Source organism: Neoarius graeffei, chromosome 3, assembly GCF_027579695.1.
Source record: "Neoarius graeffei isolate fNeoGra1 chromosome 3, fNeoGra1.pri, whole genome shotgun sequence".
In the NCBI taxonomy this organism is placed as follows: domain Eukaryota; kingdom Metazoa; phylum Chordata; class Actinopteri; order Siluriformes; family Ariidae; genus Neoarius; species Neoarius graeffei.
The window spans coordinates 73,983,047-73,988,520 of record NC_083571.1 but is presented as its reverse complement, the minus strand read 5'-3'; the positions used below and the strand labels follow the sequence as shown (position 1 = coordinate 73,988,520).

At 51.8% G+C, this 5,474-nt stretch overlaps 1 long non-coding RNA gene across 1 annotated transcript; it reads right to left on the bottom strand.

The window, feature by feature from the left end:
• Positions 1 to 4,447: 4,447 nt before the first annotated feature.
• LOC132882910 (uncharacterized) lies at positions 4,448 to 5,258 on the bottom strand. The gene is made up of 3 exons (XR_009654264.1): positions 5,084 to 5,258; positions 4,681 to 4,837; positions 4,448 to 4,499 (listed from the first exon to the last, which is right to left on the bottom strand). It is a non-coding gene; the product is annotated as an uncharacterized LOC132882910 (long non-coding RNA).
• Positions 5,259 to 5,474: the final 216 nt, after the last annotated feature.

The following is a 5,474-nucleotide window of genomic DNA, read 5'->3' as shown; positions in this document are numbered from 1 at the left end:
TCGCAGGGTGGTTTCCAGGTCCTGGTTGAGCCTCTCCGTCTGACCATTGGACTGTGGGTGAAACCCAGAGGAGAGGCTGGCAGTGGCTCCGATGACCTTGCAGAACCCGTGCCACACTCGGGAGGAGAACTGGGGCCCTCGGTCTGAGACGATGTCCTGTGGAAGACCAAAGACTCGGAAGACATGATTAAACAAAAGTTTCGCAGTTTCAAGAGCAGAGGGGAGTTTGCACAGTGGTATGAAGCGGCAGGCCTTGGAGAATCTGTCAACTAAGACCAAAATGACCGTGTTACCTTGTGACTCAGGGAGACCCGTGATAAAGTCGACTGCCACGTGGGACCAGGGACGCCGGGGAATGGTCAGAGGATGCAGGAGACCCTGGGGACGCTGTCGTGGGTTCTTGGTTCTGGTGCAAACCTCACAGGACAGGACAAATGACCTTACTTCCTTCTCCATGTTAGGCCACCAGAAGCGTCTTTTCAGGAAGTCCAGGGTCCTCCGAGCTCCCGGGTGGGCGGTGAGAGGGGAAGAGTGACCCCACTGGAGAACCTTGGCCCGGGCTTGATGTGGGACGTACAAGAGGCCTGGTGGCCCCGTCCCAGGACCGGGGTCCTGGCGTTGGGCTCGTCGGACAGCCTCCTCAATACCCCAGCGGACAGGGGCCACAATCTGGGACACAGGGATAATAGGCCCGACTTCATTCTCCCTGTTAGTGGCAGAGAACAGTCTGGACAGTGCGTCAGGTTTGGTGTTCTTGGAGCCGGGGCGGTATGAGAGGGTGAAGTCAAACCGACTGAAAAACAGGGCCCACCTAGCCTGTCGAGGGTTCAGTCTCTTGGCTTGCTGGAGGTACTCCAGGTTCTTGTGGTCAGTCCAAACCAGGAATGGATGTTGTGCTCCCTCCAGCCAGTGCCTCCACTCCTCAAGGGCCAGTTTGACCGCTAGCAGTTCTCGATCCCCCACATCGTACCGGGACTCAGCAGGACTCAGGCGGTGGGAGAAGTAAGCGCAGGGGTGCAGCTTTCCTTCCGAACGTTGAGAGAGCACCGCGCCGACACCACTGTCCGAGGCGTCCACCTCCACGATGAATGGTTGGGAGGTGTCCGGGAGAACCAGAATGGGTGCCGTGCAGAAGCGGTCCTTGAGGTCTTTGAATGCCTTTTCTGCCTGAGGAGACCAGCCATAAGATCCACCTGTCCCTTTGGTGAGGTCTGACATGGGTGCTGCCACAGAACTGAAGTTCCTGATGAACTTGCGGTAGAAGTTAGCGAATCCTAAGAACCGCTGAACCTCCTTAACGGACTTGGGAGTAGGCCAATCCCGGACGGCCAGGGTCTTGGCAGGGTCCATTTGGAGTTGGCCTGTCCGTACAATAAATCCCAGAAAGGAGACCTCGGGAACATGAAATTCGCATTTCTGGGCCTTGGCGAACAGATTGTTCTGTAGCAGCCTCTGGAGAACCTGGCGGACATGGTGGCGGTGCTCCTGCACGGTCTTGGAAAAGATAAGGATGTCGTCGAGGTAGACAAAAACGTATAGGTTAATCATGTCCCTTAAGACGTCGTTGATTAGGGCCTGAAAAACAGCTGGTGCATTGGTGAGTCCGAAGGGCATCACCTGGTATTCGTAGTGCCCAGACGGGGTGTTAAAGGCAGTCTTCCACTCGTCTCCCTGTCGGATACGGATGAGGTGGTATGCGTTCCGTAGGTCCAACTTGGTGAAGACGGTGGCGCCTTGGAGCAGGTCGAAAGCTGTGGACATCAGCGGAAGGGGATATCGGTTGCGCACAGTGATCTTATTCAGGCCCCTGTAATCAATACATGGTCGGAGCCCCCCATCCTTCTTGCCGACAAAGAAGAAGCCGGCTCCAGCAGGTGAAGTGGAGGGTCGAATAAACCCAGAGACCAGGGCATCTTTGAGGTATTCCTCCATGGCCTTGCGTTCTGGCTGAGAGAGTGAAAACAGTCTGCCACGAGGAGGGGTAGTCCCAGGGAGCAAGTCGATGGCACAGTCGTAGGCCCGGTGCGGAGGAAGAACGGCGGCCCTGCTCTTGCTGAATACCTCCTTGAGATCCCAGTACTCTGTGGGAACTTGAGATAACTCGGTGAGATCAGGGGGCTCGGCAGGAGACACAGGAGAGCTAGAGAGCAGACAAGAGGCATGGCATGCAGGGCCCCATTCCACAACCTGGCTTGTTACCCAGTCTATGCGAGGGTTGTGGCGAGTAAGCCAAGGAAGGCCTAGAATAACTGGGAACTCAGGTGAAGGAATCAGGTGCAGGGATATTTCTTCCTTGTGACCTTGAGACTGGAGGAAAACTGGAGAAGTAACTTGGGTGACTCTTCCATCACCTAACGCTTGGCCATCGAGGGCAGACACAGACAGTGGGACTTCAAGAGGTGCAGTCGGAATATTGATGCTTTGGGCGAAGTGAATATCCATAAAGTTCCCAGCCGCCCCTGAGTCTATCAAAGCTTGACAAGAGTGGACAGACTCACCCCAGGAGATGGAGACCGGGATGTAGATTCCTTGGCCAGGGAGTCCGGGAGAGAGGGTAGGCCCCGTCACAACCCTCCCTCGGCTGGACGGGGCGGTCCTTTTCCCAAGAGTTCGGGACATGATGCTCGGAAGTGACCAGGCTTGCCACAGTAGATGCAGCACTTGTCCCTCCTTCTGCGCTCCCTCTCAGATGCGGAGAGGCGAGTACGACCCACTTGCATGGGTTCTGGACAGTCACTGAAGGAGGTAGACGGTCTCCAGGTAGAGGTAGGGAGGCTGGGGGGGCTCAAGGCTTGGTGGCGTTCTCTCATCCTGTTGTCCAGACGAATAGCATGTGAGATGAGGGTTTCGAGGTCACTTGGGCATCCAATAGAGGCCAGACCGTCCTTGATGGGGTCAGACAGACCATGGTGGAAGGCTGACACCAGGGCAGTCTCGTTCCATCCACTTACTGCTGCGAGTGTTCGGAACGAGATGGCGTAATCTGCGACGCTTCCTCCTTGCCGGATGGACATGAGCTTTCGGGCTGCGTCGGTACTGATGTCTGCCTGATCGAAGACCCGAAGCATCTCTTCAGAAAACAGCTGGAAATCAAAGCACTCAGGTCCCTGTCTTTGCCAGATAGCAGTAGCCCAGGCTCGCGCCTTACCAGCTAATAAGGTGATCACAAAGGCAATCTTGCGGCGATCCGTAGTGTAGGTGGTAGGCTGAAGCTCAAAGGTGAGTTGACACTGGGTAAGGAACTCTCGGCACTCACTGTGCTTGCCGTCATACCTCTGTGGTGCAGGAAGGCTGGGTTCGCGAGGTGAAGAAGGCAGCATTGCAGGAGGCACTGGAGCAGGAGTGGGAGCTGGATCAGGAGCAGGAGATGCAGGCAGAGATGTCAGCTGTGCCAGGGTTTTCCCAATTTGCTGAAGCAGTTCCTCGTGGCGAGCGAGGGCCTCACGTTGGCTGGTGAGCGTACGTCCATGAGCGTCCATGGTCGCTCCGAAGCGTGTCAAAGCTGCCATAATTCCCTGAAGGTTGGCCAGGTAGACAGTTGAAGCAGCCTCTGCTGAGTCGGTCAGGACGGAGTCTTTCTGTTAGGGTTTTGCTGGGATTCGAACCTGGTTCGTTGGTGTGATAATCCAGCAAACCCCCACTAGGCCACCAGGGGGATGACTCAAATGCAGAGGCGTGAGGCGGAAGTAGAAAAAGAATCAAAAGGTTTATTTAAACTATATACACTATATACAGGGCAAAACAAAAGAGAAAAAAAAACCAAAGAGTATAATCCAAAAGAAAAGCAAAGTGCAAAAATTCAAAAGCTAAGAAGATCAAAAAACACAGTACAAAGGAAACTGGAGATAAACATAACAGCACAAAGACTCCGTGACAAGAGGACTGAACTCAGGGGTATAAATAGACAAACTAATTAAGGACACAGGTGAAGATAATTAGGCAATTAACACAAACACAAAACACAGGAACAGTGGCGGCCTCTAGAGGCCAAAATAAACACGACATGAAAAGGAAATAACAGCGGCCTCTAGAGGCCAAAACAGTCCTAGTCCTAACACAGATCAAGATTTAAGAAATTGTGCAGGAAGGAGAAGAGTCCATAGGAATAATAATACACAATAATAATAATAATAATAATAATAATAATAATAATACAATCTATATATAATATTGCAGTTCTATTGCTCAGTTCAGAGGCACAATGGCAGGGATTCAAGTATTCACTACCTATGCAGCGGCACAGTAGAGGTAGGTAAACGCACTAGGCAGCACTATGCACCTGCAGCAGCGGCAACAAAGAAGATGCAAGACTGAGTCATCATACAACAGAACTATGTGGCAAATTGCAAACTTTAATAGAAAATGTAAACAACAAAAGTGATATATACACATTACAAATGCAAATTTATATATACACAAAAATAAAAAATATATATAAAAATATATAAAAGTCCTGTGGCATGGTGCAAAAAGGCAGGGGTCAGCATCCAGGCAATGACCTAGGTGTCAGTGACAGAGAAAGGGGGGGGGGGGAGACACACACACACACACACACACACACACACACACACACACACACACACACACACACACACACAGTGCTGTGACTAATTGTCTTCACATTGAACAGTAGCAAGTAGGATTCTATGGTCATGTATGAGAAGTTAGTACATGGCTTACTTGTCCTTCTCTTGTCTAGCAGGCTCATTCAGAAATCTGGTGTACTGCTGGTAGCAGCTCTTGTGGTACTGCACCTCCAGAGCCACACAGTCTTTGTCCTTAATGTGTACCAGAATACTGTGGTCATCTTTAGTCTCAGCAGCAGTCTGCAACTTGCCTTGCCAGACAGAAAGACATGCTTATTACCACATAGGAATTTAAGTTTGCCAGTAGCATATTCACATAAAGGCACACATGTTACATGCATACAAACATTGAAACATAACATCCATGCATGCAAACACACTTGCAGAGGGAGATAGCACTGTAGTCAGTCATCAGTGATAGTGACCCTGTGTGTGGGGGGGGCAGGGGGGTTGATCAGTGATAGTGACCCTTTGTGTGTGTGTGTGGGTTTGCTTACCTGCTGTTAAGGTCTCAGCTTTTGAAAGAGCTTCCCTTTGTCGTTTGCCTCCCTTTAAGACGAATTTGAGGTTTTTTTTTTTTTACATATAATGCACAGGGCAGGAAGGACGGGACCTGAGCTGGACATAGGCAGTGCTGACCTGGATCTAAGACTCTTAGTGCTGCCCGATGTTGAGGGGGCAGCTTCGGAGGGGGGGCAGCTTCGGAGGGGGGGGGGCAGCTTCGGGGGGGGGCAGCTTCGGGGGGTCTTGCGGCGTCTTGAGTTTCATCTCCCCCTTCTTTCTCGCGCACCATACGCTTTCCCGCTCGTTCAATAGCAAGTATGTCCGTAAACCTGCGGTAACATGCAGGGTGGAAGGCAGCATCCTCGGGTATCTTGTCAAACTCTA